A 22,846-nucleotide genomic window follows, 5' to 3' on the forward strand; every position below is an offset into this window, starting at 1 on the left:
GTCAAAACAATTTAATATACTCGAGATTTATTGCAATAAATAATAATTATTACTGTCATTTGTTGGTTTTATTATTGTTATTACTTTGTCCATATATACTTTCCATTATTTTAATATCGTCGCTGCTCATGCTAAATTTGATATGTGCATGTTATTAATTTTTTGTTTTTGCAAAAACTAAAAATTGAAAGATTGCACATATGGAATTTGGTATGCTTAGCGAAGATCTTCCAATTATTAGTTAGCTTTCAAGACCACAGAGGGCGCTAAACAGATTTGAATTTCGCGGAAATCGTCATAACGTTACAGAGATCTTTCAATTTATGGAGATTAGTTGGCTTCCAAAAATGTAGATGGCGCTAGAATTCGTGACCAGTTTAGTCTATAGAGAGTGCATTCTACCTAACCCTCTTATCTATGATACAGACTGACTTTCGTGAAAGTGCATGATGTCTTCTCCCCACCACCGGGCCTTTAATCACATGCGTGGTTGTGATTTTTGCACATTCGACAATTTTGCACATTCGTTGGTGTGGCGTTGCACCGACGATATAGAACTTACCTTCACCTAAATTTTTTTGCAATTTAAAATTTTCAGGAAAAAGTTTCAGTTTACAAAGGATAAAAAAATGCTATTTTCGAAAAACTGGCTATTACTGAAACTTTGTATCTTCGAATCTACTAAATGGATTGTATCATTGCTCGTTTAAAAGGTATCTATTTAAAATTCCTTTAGTTTACCTATTTCTGCAGTTTTGTTTTTCGTTTGGTTAAATTTTGACAATTAATTGAAAATCATAAAAATTTTTTAAGTTTTCCTTTCGTTCTTCTTGAACTATAAAATAAAATTTTTTACAATTTTGTAAATTATTTCATCAAAAAGGTAATATTATAACAAAAAAATTAAAATCGGTCCACTTGGCTTAGGGATATAGATCTTCAAATAAAGAATAAAAAGGGCTATTTTTGACTCTTATGAGGAGCAAATCTCTGTGGCACCTAGAGGGCTAAAAAATAACTATAGACTACTTTTTTAAGGTACACTGATATACTTAGTACTTATATATGTAACAAACAATAACAGACAAAATTGAAGATGTTTATAAAAAAAACTAGAGCGTAGCATTCAAAAAAATGGAAAAATTATTTTATTTAGGTAAGTATTCATCTAATTTTAATTGTATATTCATTTTTTTGTTTTCGAAAAAAAAAGACATTATAAACTAGTCGCAATAAAAAAAATTTAAATTACTTCCAAAGCTCCGACCCCAGCAGAGTGGATAAGCCCAACAAAAACTCCCCTCGTTGGAAGCAAGCGTCAAACTTCAAAGGCCCAACTCCCAAATATTGAATACCGTTCAGTACCTCTGCAAAATCGAAAGTGAAATTTCAAGCAGACAACTAAGCAGAACTAATCGTTTTTTGCGCTCAGGGACGTGTAAACATATTTGGAATATTTTATCAATTAGACTACGCGAGCAAGTGTGGGGGAAAGCTTTAATGGTCTGGGTAAAGGGCGCGTACGCACTTTTTTTCAAGGGGTTTAGCATCAAGCGGGAAGATAATAAGATCGTACAGAAAAATATAATCCTATAATAATTTATCTTTAGGGATGAGTGCCTTAAGAACCGGCAAAATAACGCAAAAGATAGAAAACATAATACGTTGTGAAATAAAAAGAGATGAAAGTAGTAGAGGTGAGAAATTATCGATATTAACCTATAATTTATTTTACATTACATTAGAATTATTGAAAATTTCCCACCTTTAGACGTTAGCTTATGAGCTGGTTGACTTCAGTCATAGTAATACGTATCACGTAATGTAAGTAAAAACAGTTTAAGTAGGAGTATTTTTTTATCCAAAATTAAAGTATTGATTAATAATAAACTATGATTTGAGACGTCGCATACACTCTTCTCAATACAGAATTATCATAGCTTGTTATTCTGTATTCGTCAACACATAATTAATTATCAAATTACTACCAATTAAACTGTTTACTTACATTTGCTTTAGTGCCTTCAATCAGTTTTTACTTTATGCGAAATTTAAAAAATGTAAATGTTCGACGTCATACTTGTAATATTATGACTGAAGTCAACTAGCTCATAAGCTAACGTCTAAAGGTGGGAAACTATCGATAGTCCTAATGCAATTTAATGTAAATTAGAGGTTTCTATCGATAATTTTTCACCTCTACTACTTTCATCTCTTTTTATTTCACAACGTATTATGTTTTCTATCTTTTGCGTTATTTTGCCGGTTCTTAAGGCACTCATCACTGTATACTTTTCCTCAAGGTACCTCAACGAACGTATCGTCCATCTCTAGCAAGGCGATTAATATATTTGTACCAATGCCCTAATATGACTAAATCCAAACATCTTCTAGACTGTCATTAGGATTGATGTGTCCATTATAATATATATTGTTCTGAAGCTAGTTTCTTGTGGCATTTTAAAGTAATTACTATTTAAATGGGAATAAGCCACAATTAAAGGTTAAAGTACGTTTATTGACGTTTCAATTTCCACTTCGGAAATCGTTCTCAAAATACAGACATTAGTAAATTAAACAAATTTTGTTTTTTTGTTACTTGGTGAAAAATTCTTCTAATAATTTAATTTTAACTGACTCATCTATATTGACAATTCAGACATACATTATACATTTTAAAGTAGACGACTTTAAATTGATATTGCTAGTATTTTTGAGTTGCGTTCTTGGGAAGACTTTACTTGTAAGATATTTCATTCGATTACATGAAATCAACTTTAACTTAAGAAAATAAGTCAGAAAAAATCATAGCATGTAATTGGTCTTTAAAAAGACAAACACATGCCATGATGACAGTAAAGATGTCCTGTTAGTGATTCCATAGTAAATTCTGAGGGAAAAACCAGGAAAAAAACCTCATAATACTATCCCGACATGGTAAGTATTTGGTCGTGCATTTAGTTTATTTTCAATAAACACCAAATTCTGATTTTATATGTTTGTTATTTAAAAAATATAAATGATGTATCCTCTATATATATTCCTTTTCCATGGTAAACGTTATTGTCTCTTCATTATCGTTTATATTATTCAGGAATGTGTCCAACAACTCTGATCCATAAGTCCAACTCTCCACCATACTGTGGGTTTTAAATTTTGTTTAGATATAAAATTTGTTTCAAAATCTTCCATAAATATATGTTACTGACTTACTAAAACTGGTATTTTCCTTTTAATAACTTCCTCTTTTAATATGAATAACCAGATCCTACTACATTCTGCTGAGGAATTTTCGACACAATTGGTCTCATTTAGCATAATTAGAGCCACTTCTTTGATTTTTCTCTTTTTACCATCCGTTTCTTTTATGACTATATTTGAATCATTCCAGTGCACCTAATGTTCATTATCCCATGCGTATTTACATATTTGAGATCTATCAAATTCTCTATTTTTAATATAAGATTGATGTTCACTTATTCTAACATTTAATGGCCTTGATGTTTCACCTAATTAAAACTTATGGCATTCAGAAGGTATTTTATAAATACAATTCTTTGTCCTTCCTTGTTCATTGTTTGGTTTGGTTTTAGACAAAATAGATCTTAATGTGTTTGTTGTTTTGAATGTTGAATTTATTTCCTATCCTTTTAAGTTTTTTTGATACATACATTTCAAAAACATCTATTCTTTTTTCTGTTTCGGAGTTCATTGTCAAACTTTCACAGCCATACATAGAAAGCGTAACATCTGATTATTCGAATTCTGAGCACTAGAATATAATAACACACCACCTTTCCTGGATGTTTTAATCTCTAAGAACGATACTGGATATGAGAGTCAGATGTATAGAAAACCAACACACGCAAACAGATATTAACATTTCAAATCAAATCACAATATTAATATTAAAAAGGGAATCATTAAATCCTTATACGATAGAGCTAAAATTGCTTGTTCTAACGAAAATTCGTTCTTGGAAGAAAAACATTTGTTAACATCTGTTTTAATAAAAAATGATTATCCTTTATCGTTTATAAATGAGCAATTTTCAATAATCGACCGAATAGAACAGAACAACTTAGCACCAGATCCTACAGCATACACAAGGAATAATACGAGGAAAATAACAATACCATACATAAAAGGATTATCAGAAAAACTTAAAAGGATAGGAAATAAATTCAACATTTCAACAACATTCAAAACAACAAACACATTAAGATCTATTTTGTCTAAAACCAAACCAAACAATGAACAAGGAAGGACAAAGAATTGTATTTATAAAATACCTTCTGAATGCCATAAGTTTTAATTAGGTGAAACATCAAGGCCATTAAATGTTAGAATAAGTAAACATCAATCTTATATTAAAAATAGAGAATTTGATAGATCTCAAATATGTAAATACGCATGGGATAATGAACATTTGGTGCACTGGAATGATTCAAATATAGTCATAAAAGAAACGGATGGTAAAAAGAGAAAAATCAAAGAAGTGGCTCTAATTATGCTAAATGAGACCAATTGTGTCGAAAATTCCTCGGCAGAATGTAGTATAGAGGATACATCATTTATGTTTTTTAAATAATAAATATATAAAATCCGAATTTGGTGTTTATTGAAAGTAAAATAAATGGACGACCAAATACTTACCATGTCGGGATAGTATTATAAGGTTTTTTTCCTGGTTTTTCCCTCATAATTTACTATGGAATCACTAACAGGAGATTTTTACTGTCATCATGGCATATGTTTGTCTTTTGAAAGACGAACTACATGCTATGGTTTTTTTCTGACGGATATTCTCAAGTTAAAGTTGATTTCATGTAATCGAATGAACTATCTTACAAGTAAAGTCGTCCCAGGAACGCAACTCAACAATATTGGCAATATAATTTTAAAGTCGTCTACTTTAAAATGTATAATGTATGTCTGAATTGTCAATATAAATATGTCAGATAAAATTAAATTATTAGAAGAATTTTTCACCAAATAACAAAAAAACAAAATTTGTTTAATTTACTAATGTTTGTATTTTGAGAACGATTTCCGAAGTGGATCTTTAATTGTGGCTTATTCCCATTTAAATAGTAATTACATTATAATATATATATTTTTCATTTCACCCCGTATATCTTAGAAACCGAAAAGGATTTTTTATTAAATCTTACCCAAGTACTTTCGGTCTCAGAACATCTTCAAGGGCATCTGATATAAGCCAAGAAACGTTTTTTTCAAATGAAGGAAAATTAATTAACTTCGAAAAAACTCGAAGTTGATGGTTGAAAAAATTTTTTTTTAATATAAGATTTTAGATTTCTTCTTATTGCGCCGTCTCCTTTCGAAGTTTGGCGATCCAAATGGAAATTATAACTTTGGAAACTGCTGCACGAAAGATATCTGTGGATGAGCGGTCAAACCATCTTCTCAGGTCCTTCAGCCACGAGTTCTGGCGTCTTCCAACTGATCTTTTGCCCGTCACTTTACCTTCCAATATGATTTGGAGTAATTCATATCTTTCACCTCTCAACACATGACTTAAGTATTGTATTTTTCTTTCTTCGATAATGCTGAGTAATTCTTTTTGTTTACTCATGCGTCGTAGTACCTCACCATTAGTAACTTTTTGTATCCACGGAATTTTTAGCATCCGTCTGTATATATACATTTTAAAGACATCTATTCTTTTTTCTGTTTCGGAGTCCATTGTCCAACTTTCACAGCCATACAGAGAAAACGTAACATCTGATCATTCGAATTCTGAGCTCTAGACTAAGGTCTGATCTTGTAAAAAATGTTTTCATGTTCATCAGTGTTTTCCTCGCTTGTTCGATTCTTGACAGAATTTCGTTTTTTGGGTTACACTGACTGTTGATATTTGCTTCCAAATATTTTATGGAACTTGGAATTTTGGCGTACAAATGTTCGTTTGTTGGTATCTTTGAAAATACTAGTATCTTAGGTTTGGAAACATTTAGATGTAAACCGAACATTTCGCTATGACGAACTACCACATTTATTATATTTTGTAGATCTTGTACGTTGCTTGCTATTAGAACGGTATCATCAGCTCATCAGCTTACCTGATATTGTCTATGCTGGTTTCGTTAATCTTGATTCCTTGTGAATGTTATAAACATTAAATAATACATTTACACAACACTAGACAAAGGTCAAATAGTTTATAAACTTTTTAAATTTGAAGAAGCTACATAGTGGGTGACAGCAGGAGAGAGAATGGCTCCTGGCCGTAACGGAAATGTTAAAGTGACATTTGATATACGACAACTTGGATTAACAGTCACAATCATCGTGATGTGATCTGCACATTTCAAAATTCTATGTAAACTGAATATTGATAAAAGGTCCAACTGACACTACTATAGGAAGTTAACTGATGAAATATGAAATTATATAGATTACTTTATGTAGATTGTATAATCCAGATCTCACACTCAAACCTGTTAGTAATAATTTGGGTATTAGTTTGGGGTAACTGAAGTGGACATAGAGTGTGAATGTAAGAACTAGACTGAACAATCTATTAAATAGTGGGTGATTGACTTCAATAATAAGGTCTACCAAGCACTACCAATACTGTAATATTATATAATATTTTCAATGTATTTTTATTTCCTATCGTATATGTTAAAACACCGAAAAAGTATTTTCAATCCTTTTGCATCGCTGGAGTTGATAATAAACAGATTTTAAAGTTTGTTTATATAACAGATGGGTATTTCTTCAGTATTTCTTTGATTGAGAGCCACTTTAGGATATTTTGCACTTTAAATAAACAGAAATTTTTCCGTTTACGTTTGGTTTTTATCGAGTATATTTTATGGGAAATATAGTATAAAGTGACAATAGCAGTTCAATGTGTAGTTACAGTTTAAAGTTGGATTTGAAATTTTGACGGGAAAGGAGCTCGGCATGTAATCTTCAGAAAGCCGGCAGATCTTGTTTGTAAAAAGTTATATGTGTTGTATGATGTCCTAAATGGAAAATTTTTAAGGTGTTACAACTATATAAGGGGTACATGTGTTTTCGATGAAGTTTTGAAAAGCCAAGTTTTGTAATAAGTATCGGACCGGGTTGTAAATAATAACAACAATATAGGAAACACTACCGACTTTAATTATCACTCCAAAACGTAATGCAAATAAATATACATTAATTAAACGATCATCCCGTCTGTCTCTATTCTTGCCAGCTGATTGTGACGTAACCGCACTGCATGGTTGCCAATACATCACATTTTGAAGATTGCAGTTTAATTAGCCCGATGATCCAGCCCAACTTCAGCTTCCTTCTTCTATTTTTTGTCCCTGATCATTCCAGACAATTTTGCAGCTTGTGAGACGCATTTGTGTTATTTTGCAGTGTTTAGAGTTCCAGCCACAAAACTTTTAAAGGAGATATAATAGTCAGTGATACCAGGTACATTTTTTTGTTAAAATTTTTTCAAAGTAACAATAGACATTTTTCACTAATAATTGCTTTCAACAAGTAAAGAAATTGTAATAAGTAAAATTATAAATATTAGGGATTGGCTAACTGTCATATTATTTATTCTTATAAAGTTTTAAAATTTAATCTTGACATATGACAGCATTATTTTCTTGACATTTGGTACATACCTAACCGTAAATTTTGAATTTGTTTTGTTCTGTTTTAGAAAGGTTAACCTCAGTAAGTAAGCTCCATTTAAAAAGATATTTTTCATTTGTAATAATTTATTTCCGCTACAAAATGTCGCCCCGCCAGTAATTTGTTTTTTAAATGTTACTATTTGTATTTGTAAATGTTTATGGTAAAATAATAATAAATATGTAATGTATCTCCCTAAACCAAGAGTATTATTTCCTTTAAAAAGATTCTAACCCTTTTGATGTATTTTTTAGGAAAGAAAAGCCTATCTTTCCACCTAGCAGGAAGATTCTTTTAAGTGGTGTAAGTTCATTTTAAATAGCTTAGGAACCTTCTTGTGTTGTTTTGTCCAGGAAATCCATGTAAGTACTTTTGTTGTTTTCTTCCTTTGTAGTTACCCCATTCCAGTCCCCTTTTTATTCACTTTCTCACGACCCAGCTCTCCAAACAAACCAAGAGTAGCCGTTCGCAAACGTTCCGGTTTGTTTTGCTTACCCTATCTCCAGCCCCGAAATTTTTGTCCCCAGTTTTTAACCCCCTGTAAGTAACACCGTATGTGGTAGGCAATATAATCGCTACAGACTATGAGATTGAAATACTTAGAATTAAAATCAAAGTTGAAAACAAAGTGTATAAAAAATGGGGTATAACACCAATAGTTCAGTTAAACCCACAATCAATGGAAAAACCATAAAATTAAAATGTCAAAGCATTACTCCAGACCCACTGACCAACAGTGGAAGATGTTGAAATATATTACGAAGAGATACGGTTAGTGTACCTAATAAACGCCAACTATAGATCAATTGATTATGAACAAGCTTGTATTGCAAGTTATTGATGAATGAAATATTAATATTAATTAAAATATGAAATTAATAAACTCTTAATGGATATACTCAGTGCAGGAAACCGAACAGAATGGCAAAGAATCTTAGAGCTTGTTTTATTAATATTGTCCTATATAAAGACAAGTTTATGATATGTGATGATCGGCTTAAACAGTGACCAGAATGTAAATGGCATGTATGGTATTGTAAGCATAGTATATATTGATATCATCATATTAGTCTTCTAGAGGTTTCGTAGATTCTTGATTTGGTTTCAATTCTAATGTACTTGAGCGAAAATACTTGGGCAAGATTTAATAAAAAACAATACTCGATATCTGCCTTTTATTTGATTAAAGTTTTGGGTATGTTTATAATAAACAAATGGCTCTTTCGTTTGATCTTGGTTCCGCCTAGATAATTAAGCAGGAAATAAATAAGAATCTTTCTACTTACGCTAGCAAGACAATGATTTTTGGGTGATGATTTCACTTCTCTGTGGAGCGGCCGCGAGAAATGGTAGCATTTATTGTGGAGGTCCGAATTGTTAAATGTAAGACTTCAATATCGACAGCCGTGAGCGAAAGAATCTAAACGGAGAAGTATCAATTGCCACAGGATATACAATCCACATGGCAAAAATCGAGAAGAGGCCGATTTGTAGCTAAAAAAAAATCTGAAAAACTAATAAAAAAATTGAAAAATTAGAAAAAAAACTTTCAAGTTTTATGTTTTAGTGAAAAGTTTTAGGTGGAAAAGTGCGGTATGTATCGTAAGACATAAAGGGAAATTTATAAAGGGAAGAGTAAAATGAAAGTCAATTTTTGTAAAATCGTAAGTTATATAGTTTGGTTTTACAGTTATATACTTTGGTACATTTATATATGTAGTTTGGTTTTGACACAAGTATGTATGTATGTATAGCGTTAACAGACCTTATAGGCCCATTGTTGGATAGATAATTTCCATCGTTTTCTATTCTTAGCTGTCAGCTAAGATTCACATCTCTCTGATATCTTCCATCACTACATTTCTTTATTTATTTCTTGGTATTCCTCTCTTTTTTTGCCCTTTGCTTGATCCATCTTAAAATTTTCACATAATCTGACCAATCAAAAACCAAAGACAGCTTGTGTTATCGCGAAAACACCAACTGTCTTTCAATTCTGATTGGTCTATCAGCTTCGTGTTTTCAATGACGTAACCATGGATACCGATCGCAAAGCAAAGTTTGACGTTTGCCAAAAAAATTATTGTAGCTGTATAACGTCAAAATGAGTCGTTTCGGTGGTACTTCAAACGAAGTTTGAACCAAAACATTGAAGAAAATATACCGAGTAACAAAAGAAAATCTAAATCTTATATATGGAGACAATTTATGATGTTCTGTGTGGATCGCAACTACAAATTAGATGCAGAAAATAACAACGAAAGACTAACTAAATTCCTTCCTCTCATTCTACTGAATTTTTGACCTATCACTTTGTTCATGAAATAGTCTAATAAAATACCACTCGTGATTTAATTTAGCTTATAAGTCTGTCTTTTATTTCTAAACTCAACTGAGTTTCTTAAAGAAAACACCACTCGTCCTACGGACTCGTGGTGTTTTCAAGCAACTCAGTTTCGTTTAGAAGTAAATCGACAGACTTATCGCGAAAATTGAATCACTAGTGGTATTACATGGTATTACTATTGAAAATCCAGAAAGTCGTACATGAAGAAATATATGATTTATTTTATGTAGCCATTGCCAATTAATACAATGTATACGAAGCAACTGTGATACTATAGTCTGAGAAGGCAAAAACTATGACTCACCTAACTTTTAGGAGTATTTTTGCAGCTGAACTAGTTTGTAGATTAATTGGAAGATTGAAAACAGATTCGAAGTAACAAAATGAAGAATCGTGGAGACAAAGATAAAAAGTCTATGTCGAAAACATTATCATATTGAGTAATGTAAGAAGCTGTATGTCACACAGTGGCGCACCCAGAATTTTCCTCAGGAGGGGGGTTTCGAAATTTTTTTATACTCCCTCCATTTCGAGTCCCTAAAATTTGGGTTTTAGTTTAATAGTACTTAAGATAGCAGTGCCAAAGATTTAGGTATCTATTATCTTGCCAACCAACTAAAACCACCCTCTCTCACTTGTGCGCAGTTGACTGTTGCACGTACCGTACTCCGAAAGTGAGGTGGCCGCTGTAAGGATGACGAAATTTTTGGGACACTCCCTTCTCTTATCTATAAAGATTATATATTGATCTGAAGCTATTTTCTTGTGGCATTTTAAAGTAATTACGATTTTAATGGGAATAAGCCACAATTGAAGGTTAAAATAAGTTTATTGACGTTTGACATTAATTTTTGTAAGATAAGTGAGCCAAATATTGCCACCTTACAGTTTGGTTCTACATAAATCCTACACTTTTATTAATAAATGAGGCAATTAAATAATATAAATGTAACAAACATTTCTGAAAAATATAACTTAAGAACAGTGAGAGCAAGTAAACTTTTCTTTGTCATCTTTAGTCAGTCCTACACAGGCCTCGTGAATATAACGATAGCACACTATGTACAAGCGCATATCTTCTTTACTGCAGATGTTACAAAGAAAACAATACCAAGATTTTTTATTACTTGTTTTTTTTGTCGTACTGCTTGTTACTTTTTTCCACAACTTTGATTGGATTATTACATTTTGGTATTAGTGCTAACACATCTTCAGTACAGCAACAAAACAGCAGTCGTGTATTTTTAAAAGAACTGTTTAAGCATTTGGAGTAAGAAGTTTTTACTTGATTAGACCCCGGATTGCATTTTTTTGTTTCTTTTGTAACCGTATTGCCTCTCTGTTTATATTTTAATTCAATTAGTGGACTATCATCTTCAGAGCTGCTCCTCCTCTTAGATCTTTTCATAGGTACATCTTAACTAAAGACATCGTCAAGTGAGTCATCGTAAGACTAAAATCTAATAATAATTCGCTACTTGAGACAGTAATTAAACGCTTGTTTTTTCTTGTTATTAGTTTTCTCTGGCACTTGGTATCCGCTTGTACTCGCCTCGTTTTTATATGCGGGTTCAATCGACTTGCTAGAACTTTTGGAAGCTACTGTGATTTACTTCGTCTTCTTTTCTGCGAGTGATTAAACATGGTGCAAAGGCAGCTTCAGGTATAGCATCTGGTTTAAACGGATAAATAGCAATAAATGCAAAACCGGAGATAATGTTTCATGGTATCATTGCTTTTAGCTAAAATAAAGTAAAAAATTTCTCCAAACCTCATTTTGGTAATTGCCTTGCCAGCGTTTGTTGTTAAAAACTGTAGAATTTCTTGGTCCCAAAATGTCTTAAAGCTTTTAAACACTGATTTGTCCATAGGTTGCAACTCGTGTGACTGCTAGGAAGACAAAATAAAGTTATGTTTATGCGGCTATCTGCCTCAACTATGGAAATATCTAGGTGACTTTGAGCTCCATCAAATTTTAGTAGGGTAGGACCATGGTTTCTGAATGAAAAGAAATGGTCAAGCCACAAAACAAATGCTTGGCATGTCGTACTACCTTTATTTGTGACAGTAGCTTTTAAGCCAAAGGGCAAGTAATCAGACAATTTAGGTTTAAACCGGTGGCCTTTAAATAGCACAAAAGGCGGTACAGGTTGACCAAGCACATTTCCGCAACCTACAATTGACATGTTTTCTCCGTGCTCGGGTGCGGTTAAATATACCCATTTTGCTCCCCTTTTAACAAAAACAATTTGTTACTTATGGATTGTCAATCTGAATTCTTTTTTCGTTCGTAATATAAATGCTACTAGGTTTGTCAAATACGTTTAGTTTTTATATGGCATCTCTCAGTTTATGAAAAAAGTCATCAACGAATATTATATTCATTTTTTGGGCTCGAGCCGTATTCATTAGTTGAGGTTTTCGCCTAGCTACGTTTGGATGACTGCACAAGAATTACTTAAGCCATATTCTACCAGCTTTATTTGACTATTTAGAAAACGGATTTGGTATATGATTTGTTGTAGCGTAAGAAAACACACTTTTCATTAGAATCTTACTTGTAATTGGCATACCTACTTCAACTAATGTATAAATTCTTTCGACAAGATCATTTTCTTGTGCTGCAGACAACACCGGTGATCTTTCAAGCTTTCTTACGGGATTATGTGTTCTGTGATAAAGACCTAGCGTTGAGCGAGGAATTTTATAATGCTTGGCAGCCCTTTGATTGACATTCCGTTCGCTATGATTTGCAGCGTCGAGCGTAGATCTTCTTCTGATCACTCAGCTCGTTTTCTTGGCATTCTGCAAAAGAGTTTAATATTCAGTCCCTAATATTGTCACTGGTAATATTAGTAATTATTAGCAATAGCAATATTAGGAACAAATGACGTTCAGGAAAAAAATCCGTAAGTTAAAATTTCATTTCAAATAATAATTCATGCAATTTATAAAATAATAACCACTGAAGTGTACTTACCTAAACTTAATTACAAAGATCCAAAATATTTTAATATATCTTGCGTAGGGTCAACGGGAAAAGCAGGTTTATTTAAAACGAGGACACGAAAAACAAATAGCGAGCTTCTACATCTGATGGATACCATGGACTAAAACCGTCGAATAGAAAACACGTTGCTGATAGACAAAAACACTTGCCACTGTTGCCACCTTAGTTGCAGCGTCGATGCTATCTGTAATACGGGGGTGGCACTATTAAGAACAGTGGTAATATATAGCGCACCTACCTTATTTTGAGAACGAATTCCGAAGTGGAGATTCAAACGTCAATAAACTTATTTTAACCTTTAATTGTGGCGTATTCCCATTAAAATAGTAACTAGATCTTATCTCTGTCGTTAATCCGGTTGGTGTTTCTCTTCTTCTTCTTTCTTTTTAATGACTGCTCGGATGTAATTGTGAACACTATTCCATCCCTCCGTACTTCCCGTCATCTTCACGATCATCTCTCTTACAGTCACAGGGTTCATACATATTTCTTTATACCTTCCGTTTCTCTCCACTGTACATCTATTATACTCCAGCATTGTGTGAGTAACAATGTCTGAATATTCGCAGTATAGGCATTTATCTGTATCTGTCTTTCTGAACCTATGAAGATACGCCCTAAAACAGACAATCTGCCCAGTACCTTAGGATCAGCATCTTGGTCCACTGGGCAACATCTTTCTTGTTATGCCACTCTCCTTGCCATCTTTCCATTGATCTTTCCCTTTCTTCTTTTTTTTATAGCTGTTGTCAAATGCTCTCTTCTCTCATAGAGATGTCTCTTTTCTACTGCTAACACATGCAGAGTATCACAAAACGTGATAGCCCACAAGGCCGCCGCAGATACAGTCCTGTAGACGCCATGGTACTCGCAACAGACTCGTTCTGTCTACTTTTGTCATGAGCCTAATATTAGGTATCTATATCTAAATATAATGAAAAATATTATTAATTATTGTGTGTTGTATAATAATAATTATTTATACAATAATTATTGTATTCTACATATTTAAAGTGGTAATTTAATTATTAAATTAGCGTTTTGCATTTTTTGTATTGTGTGTGAAAAACAAGTTACATTTTCCTATTAATCTTTATATATTTTTTACTTTATATGCCCGGGGGGGGGGTTTAACCCCCAAACCCCCCCTGAGTGCGCCACAGATGTCACATACTGGACCACCAGAAGATTTGTATATTATTTCATGCATAAGTATGAAAACTCCAAAATCTTTTATACATTGTTTCAGTGACCAAGTGTATTAGTGGTTTTGCAATATTCTACAATAAATAAAGTTTATAAATGAAGTGGTGTTTTATAAGACCACAGACATAAAGCTGAAATCAATAAATATAAACAGTATGTAGTCTTAAATGTAACCACCATTCCCAAAACCAAGTTAGGAAAATAGTAAAATCTAAAAACTATCAGTATAACTTAATGTACCTATTTGGTACATTTGGGTAAGTATTTATTAACCAACTTAATCTCAATTATTAATATTAATTAACCTATTATTAGTGCAACTTTTTTATTTAGATCAAAAATATCTTTCTTATTCTCAAGCATATTCCGCGTTATTTATTACTAGTTTTTATATTTATAGAAGTAAAATATGTATATTCAATCTAGTACCCTTACCTCCAGCTTTGTCTTTCATAGAACCGCTAGCGAATAATCGGATATGAGGGGGATTATCGTGACGAAGTGAAGCATGATTAATCGATTCATATAGCATAACAGACGAAGGGACTCTGTTGTTATTGCGGGACATAAATAAAGCCGATTGGGCCTACAGGTGATATTCGGGGCCACTAGTGGCACATTGCTGGAAACCAGGCTAGGAGATCCTTTTATGAAATTTTTGGCCATATTTTTGGGGCACACAACGCGGTGAAGTGCTGACGGTTGTGGCGCAAGTGATTTATTTATTACGGCAAATAAAAAATGTCGTCGAGTCACGAAAAATTTTTCAATAAAATAAAATAGATGGGAATAAAATAGAAATAGCTGGATGTATAAAATATTTACTTATTTTTAAGTAATAATTATAGAAAGTGGTCTGTTACTAATTAGCCAAAAGAAATCGCATATCTCTTAAATGAAAATATTACTTTTTAGATAGGAGGGTATCAAAATTACTTTTTAATTGCCAATGTTACTCTGTATTCTTCTCCTGTTAAATGTGCTTACTCGTGTCGAATGCCATCAATCATCATAGCAATTTTTTTCTTATTGACGGCTGCAGAAACTACACCTACGGCTGACCTGTTAAAACATCCATGCCGATTTTTGAACCATGAAATGCTGTGTCTTCCAGACCTTCGTCTGCCATCTATCTTTGCTTGTAATATTAATTTAAGCGGACAATATGCTTAATTATTCCCCATGATGTGACCGAAATATTCCAATTCTGATATTTTATTTTTATCAATAATTCTTTTTCTTTGTTTAATTAGCACATATTGATTTGTTACATGATCCATACATATGACATTTTTTCAGGATTAGTATTTACATCTATAACTTAAAAAGCTCAGATGTTCTTAGATATAGCATCGAGAAGAGTCAAAGATTCTATTTCATACAAATACACAGAAAAAAGAAGGAACCTAGCAGTATAATTTTTGTGTTTATAGCTAGATTGTAGCACCTGGACCTACATAGTATTGAAATTTTTTAAAGGACTCTTCTTACTTTCTTTATTTGACTTTTGACTCTCTGTGATGAATACGTCTCTCACTCTAATAGCACCACAACCCAAATAGAGCCTTGGCTTCATCCAAACTATGCCTCTAACCCTGCCGATCCCACGCCAATCTTCTCTAGGTTCCCACGTCTAGCAAGTTTGGCCGTCCGCTGCTACTTTATCCTACCACCTTTTTGGTGACCTTTTGTTTGGTATTGCGACTTGTATTTTACTATTTAGGACTCTTTTTGGCAGTCTTTAGGCCTCCATTCTCACTACATGGCCAGTCCATCGAAGTGTCTGAAGGTTAACGAATTCTGAGATTGGTGCCCCTTTGAACAGTTGGTAGCGTTCATTGCTGTATCTGTAGCTCCATACTCCATTTTCTAAAATAGGCCTAAATATCTTCCTTAGTACTTTTCTTTTAAAGACTTCCAGATTTCTTTTTGTGTTTTCTGTCATCACCCATATCTCGCATATATAACATTTTTTTTAAACTTTGATCGTCTATTTTTGGGCATAAGCATCTCTCAGCCCCTTCCATCGATGTTTATCCAAGCAACATACTTCCAATTTGTTCCAGCCATTCTTTTTATGTCGTCTACCCATCTCGCGGTCTACCCGTCTTTCTCTTGATCGTCTACCTTTGTAAGGTCTCCAATGCTTTTTGCCTAGCAGTATGACCTGCGAAGCTCCATTTTAGTTTGGTATTTTTGGTTGTGATATCCTCAACATTTTTTTTTAATTTTACCCAGTCGTTCCTCTTTTTATCTGACCGTCGTTTACCTATCATTGCTCTTTGCACATTCATTCATATTTGCCTTGGTCAGAGTTCAGGTTTGACATCCATATGTCATGATACAAAGGATGAACTGGTTAAACACTTTGCTCTCCAAGTATTGAGATATTTTGCGGTTCTTAAGTATCCAACTAAGTTTTCCAAATCCTACCCATGCCAGTCTTGCTCTTCTAGTGATTTTTGCCCCTCGGTTTTCTTTGTCAAGTTTCAGAATTTGGCCTAGGTAGATATATTCCTGGATTTATGCCATCCCATTGCCATTTATAGTTATATATCTGAGGTTGTCTGTGTTTGCCCTGTTAGTTAATCTTGTTTACATACATGCCAAATTAAAATACTTACGTCTTCTATAACTATTACACACGTTACTACTATTTAAAAGCAAAATAAGCCCTACTTAATTATGTTTCAAATACATACAAAAACATAAATTTGGTAAAATACTTTTTAGCACGTATACATTTTTAATATTCGTTTAACAACGTAAACGATACGCTACTGCGTGTGCAGTAAACGTCCAGAGTGACTGATATATATCTCTCTCTAACTTGCGGCTTTGATTATCTACTGTTCTTTTCTACTTGTCAGCGTTGTCATGTTTTATGAGATACTTTAACAAGTCCGTTGTTCTAAGACTATGCGACTGCATGTTAATTATTATTATAGCAGTTGATAAATTATGTATAATCACAACCTGGCAACAGTGTTGTCGTTAAAACTCAATTATCATCCACTACACGAGTACCACGTCTCCGATCAAAACCACCGTTGTCACACACCGCCTACAGCTTTGGAGAGAAGCTCCGGTTGCTGGTGCTTTACCATCAAAATAAGAGATGGCCTCAGGTCATTACTTTATATGTACCACATAGAGGTCTTACAATAGACTCAGAACAGGTACGCCACGGTGTAAATCAAATTTAAAAAGATGGGGCTATACAGAAGATGACAAGTGCGACTGTGGTGAAGGGCAATATCTCGAACATGTATTGGTTTGCACGGACTTGACACAGACATGCATTCACTTTGACCTAATGATAGCTAATAATAGGGCCATCTAAGTGGCGAATTATTGGCAGTATCAAATCTAAAGAAGAACACAGAAAAAAGAAGAAGATTTAATTACCACTTCGTTTTTCCGATTTAACCATCTAAGACTTTTGGTGCTAAGTGCTAAAAGAGAATTTGTGCTTCACAGGAAACAAGAAAGAAAGGAAAAGGACAATCAAAATTAGGTGAATACATACTAATCTACAGTGGAGTAACAAAAGAAAAACAGGGCCAAAGAAGGTGTAGCCTTACTAATACACCAAAGGTACCAACATTACATCAAAGAGTGTCAATACATATCAGAAAGGATTGTAACAGCAACGATAAGAACGGAGAAAGAAGACCTGAACATCATCGGAGTATACGGCCCAGAAAATAACAGGCCTCAAACAACAACGGAAACGTTTTATGACCAATTACAACAAGTAGTAGATCAAGTCAGAGGGAAGATGATAATATTGGGGGATTTTACCGCTCGAATAGACAATCAAGTAATACCCGGAATTAAGCCAAAAACATAACGTGAATGTTAAAAACGAAAATGGAGAACTGATGATAAACTTCTGCAGAAATAACGAACTAAGAATAAACAGTACAATATTGGACCACAAGGACCAACACAAATATACATTTAATAACACCCGTGGACAAAGATCTATGACAGATTATGTTATAACTTATAACCAACAGAGATATACATCCATCGAAAATAATCGACGTAAGATGCCTCAATTCAGCAGATGTAGGTAGCCACCATAGCCTAGCATTATGTAAAATAAGACTCATCCTGAAATACTTCACACCCTAAAGAAATCGAAGTCGAAGTAGAAGGACTAAATACGGCATCCACGGAATACTTATACAGAAAAAGAATATCAGAGAAGATCGCTGAGAATAATATATTAGAAAACGATAACATCGAAGAAAGCTGGCAAAAATAACATAATTAATGCGGCACCAGAATCACTTGGAGAGAGAAAAGTAACGAACACTAACATATCAAAAAAGAAAACATCATGGTTTAGAGAGGAAGTGAAGACAAAATGTGAAGAAAAAAAGAAAACTTTTTACAATACAGAACAAAACAAATACAACAGGTATATAACCAATATAAACGAATCAGAAATGAAACGAATATTTTAATTAGACGAATAAAAAGGGAACACTAGTAGAGCTTCTCAAAACATATGGAACACGACTTCTAGGGAACAGAGAATAAATAAGGAGAATGATCAGAGGACAAAGAAAAGAGATGAACGAACTAATAAAAACGAAACACATTCAGAAGAAAACATGGGTAGACTACTTTCAATCAACATTTGCTAAAGGTGGCAATAATGAACCACCAATACTAGAGGTGACAACAAACGAAGAAATTAATATTGAGGAGGAAGAGGTAAAGAAAGCATTAAAAAAATTAACAGTTAGAAAATTACCGGGAGAATGCAGAATAGCGAACGAACAGAAGTACGAAGGACCAGATCTGATCCAACAACTATTAAAACTAATCCAAAAAATAATAGATCAAAACAGAATTCCTCAAGAATGGAGATCAAGAATCCTAATACCTTTCTTCAAAAAGCGAGACAAATCGGACCCGGAAAATTACAGAGGAATTAATTTATTAAAGACAACACTAAAATTAACAACCAAAGTGATAACCAACAAACAATGAAATTATAACACTAGCAGAAGAACAACAAGGTTTTAGGTCGGGAAGATCATGCACCGACGCTATATTTATAATGAGGCAAGTGCAAGAGAAATTATTAGAATACAACAAACCAGCATATCTATTTTTAGTAGACCTTAAGAAGGCATTTGACCGGATCAGATTAAAGGACGGTATCCACTTATTATACACAAGAGAGATACCTCTAGGAATAATCAAAACGATCGAAAATATCTACCAAAACAACACAATAAAAGTAAAAGTAGAAGAAGAACTAACCAACCCTATTGAATCTGGCAATATACTAAAATATGGAGATTCATTGAGTCCTCTATTGTTTAACCTGATTATGGATGAAATAATAAAAAAAGTAAGAACTAAAAAACAGTTTTAAACATCGTTCAGAATGTCACTGATAGTCACTGAAAAACAAATGATATAGAAATGTAGGTATTTCATATGTCATTTGTCTTTTATTTTTTGCCATTTTCATTCTAGTTTATTATAAAATATTTCTTCGAATATTTAATAAAGTAAGTAAAGAAGGATAGCTAAACCATACCGTTATGCTTGTTTTTGAAAGGACCACCACTATTTTCTTTAATTAAATGTAGGGTGTCCTATTTATATAAAAGTCAATGACGTATTCTTACTTTACTGCAGAAAATTTTTAAATTTCAAGGGATTTGCATACAAAAAGAGTACTTATATTATTAGTATATGTATGAAAACAAAAATAAATATTTCGCCTGAATCTCTAGGAGAAGTAAAGGTTTTACGCTACTGAAAATATATTTTTTATTCAATTATAACCAAAACAAAACATTTAAAAAAAAATTAGATCACTTTTTAACCATAATTTCAAAATTAATGTGTACGTTAAGCTGTAATAATGGGTTCGAGGTGATTTAGGCGATCTTAACTACGTCACACTCCTGGGCCAGCTGTTAAATGTCATGCGCAATATCATACCTTGTGTATTCATTGCCTGATGACCTACTTGTCTCTCTTCACCGGTCTCTGTACACCTTAGACTTGTACTTATAAAACAATAAATTTTATTTCTTTTCTAATTAAATATAATAATAGTGTTATTATTATTAACCTACGTAAACAGGTTATGTGCCCAGCTGCTTTAGAAAAGTGTTTTTAAGTTTGTGTTTTAAACAGTATAATTTGTTCTGATAAAAGTATAGTTTGCAGAAAAAAATGTGTTCACAATTTTTGCACGTGTGTCATTTAGTTATGGATTCTTCCAGCAATTAATTTTTTATGGCTAATTTAATGGAGCCGGTTTTGATTTGTGAAAATTTCGATTGGAAAGAAAATTGGAACGACATGGTGTTCTTGATGTCATTTCTCAAGATAAAGCTGCTAGCACTGACGATAAGTACAAAGACTTTGTTAAAAGTGATTCGACTGCAAAGGATATTATTGTTCAGTTAGTTGGGGATAATGTTTTGGAATTAATTAAAACCCAAGAAACTTCGATGGGAATGACGAAAGCTCTTAAAGCTGTTTACGAAAAAGTACGAGTACAAATCCAGAAAAAGCTGGATTTTAATAAAACATTAAGAAAATTAAATGATGAAATGATGCAGGAGGTAAAATAGATGATAGTGAAAAGATCACCACTCTTTTATCTGCAATGTCTGACAAATTTAGTTCAGTTGTAACATCCATTGATATTTTATTTCATTCTGATCCATCCAAAGTAACTGTAGATTTTGTGAAAAATAGTTTAATGGCAGAAAATGATCGTTTAAAAATAAAGGTAGTTACTAGTGTACCTATTCCTTCGTACGCCTTTGTTTGCCATGATAAATATAAAGGTAAGAGCTGACACACTTTTAAAGCTCGTTATTATCACTGTCATGAAATGGGGCATATTCGCTCGAAATGTCCAAAACGATTATCTAAAAATCATGAAACTGCTAATATGAGTAATGTTGACAATAAAGAAATTGCATTTCTTGGTAGTCACATAAAACAGGAAGTTGAGTGCAACTGTGATTCAAATGTAATGAATAGTGTACATCTGTTTGTGGATACAAATTACCTGTTTATGTCAAAATACATTCAATTTTTGACTAATTCTCAAAGCAGTTAGCCTTAGTAAGCTGGTTAGACAAATAAATGCAGCAAAGGTTGGTGAAACTGTATCAGCAAAATTTCACGGTAGTTTCTCAGCTATATCTAAAGAAGAAATTTCAGTTACTTTGAATAATGTTTTTGTTTGTGACAATCTTTCTTACAACTTATTACTAGGAAAAATTGAAGAAAAAGTTTTTGTGTGATTTTTGAAAATAAGGAAGTAAAAATCATGAGGGGTGATACTACAATTATAACTGGAAAATTGGTTGGTAGTTTGTATCTAATAGAATTGCAATTGTATTCACATAATGTGGCTAACATTGTTTGTGGTACACCTGAGTTATGGCACAAGCGCATGGGATACTCTTCTAGATTTCCTGTGAGTTCAGTATGTGATATATGCTTGAAAGGTAAGCAGACATGTTCTCCATTTTTAAAGAGCATCCCAAGTAATAGGAAAGCTCGACGCTTACTTCAATATGTGTCCACAGATGTGTGGAAATAATTTGCCCTTCTACTCACGATGGTAAAAAATATTATTTTTCATTCATTTATCATTACAGTCATTTTGAAGTGTTATACCATATTAAAGAAATGAATGAAGTGAAAACACGCTTTAGGATTTTTGTAGCCTTAACTGAATCAAAATTCAACATGAAAATAGAATATTTGAGATGTGATAATGCTGGTAAGAATAGTTCTAAAAGCTTTAAAGATTTTTGTACTAGTAAAGGAATAACTACAATATTCTGTACCCACTACCCAAAAATCCAGAGCATAACGGATTAGGAGAAAAATACAATCGTACTATTTTAGATAAATCTAGATGTTTAATTGTGGACAACGGTCTTGACAAGTCATTTTAGGGAGAAGCTGTATTGGCTGCTGTGTATTTAACAAATCGAACTCCTACAAGTACATTGCCTAATGATTGTACATGAGCTGAAGTTGGTATGGTTACAAACCTGATATGAGCAAAATTAAATTATTTGGATGTAATACTTATGCACATATTCCTGAAGAAGATTGATCTGAAAAGTTTGCTGAGAGATCAAGAAAATGTTTTTTTTATTAGCTATTGTGACAATGGATACCGCCTCTGGGACCGTCTAAAACGAGTAGTGTTTACATCTTGTTTAGTTAAATTTGATGAAACTTGTGAAAGTGATTCTCCAGTTCATGTGCTGAGACATAGAGGTGTGGATCAGCAAACGATTGCAGAACCTGTTAAACTTGAACATGAAGTAATACAACTTGATAGTAACCAAGACCACGAGATACGTAGAAGTTAAAGAGATAGACGTATGCCTTCTTATCTTGATGATTATAAAGTGAGTATGATGATGGCTTTATCAGCTGTCTGTCTACCTTCTGAATAACCTAAAAGCTACACTGAAGCTGTTTCGGTGGGGAATGGATGGAAGGAGGCCATATATAAAGAACTTCTGGCGTTAGAAAGCAACGGTACCTGGACTTTGGTAGAATCTAATGATTCATGGCGTGTTTTTGTTGAGAAAAATGTTGATGGTCAA

This window comes from Diabrotica undecimpunctata, chromosome 9 (assembly GCF_040954645.1).
Source record: "Diabrotica undecimpunctata isolate CICGRU chromosome 9, icDiaUnde3, whole genome shotgun sequence".
Classification (NCBI taxonomy): domain Eukaryota; kingdom Metazoa; phylum Arthropoda; class Insecta; order Coleoptera; family Chrysomelidae; genus Diabrotica; species Diabrotica undecimpunctata.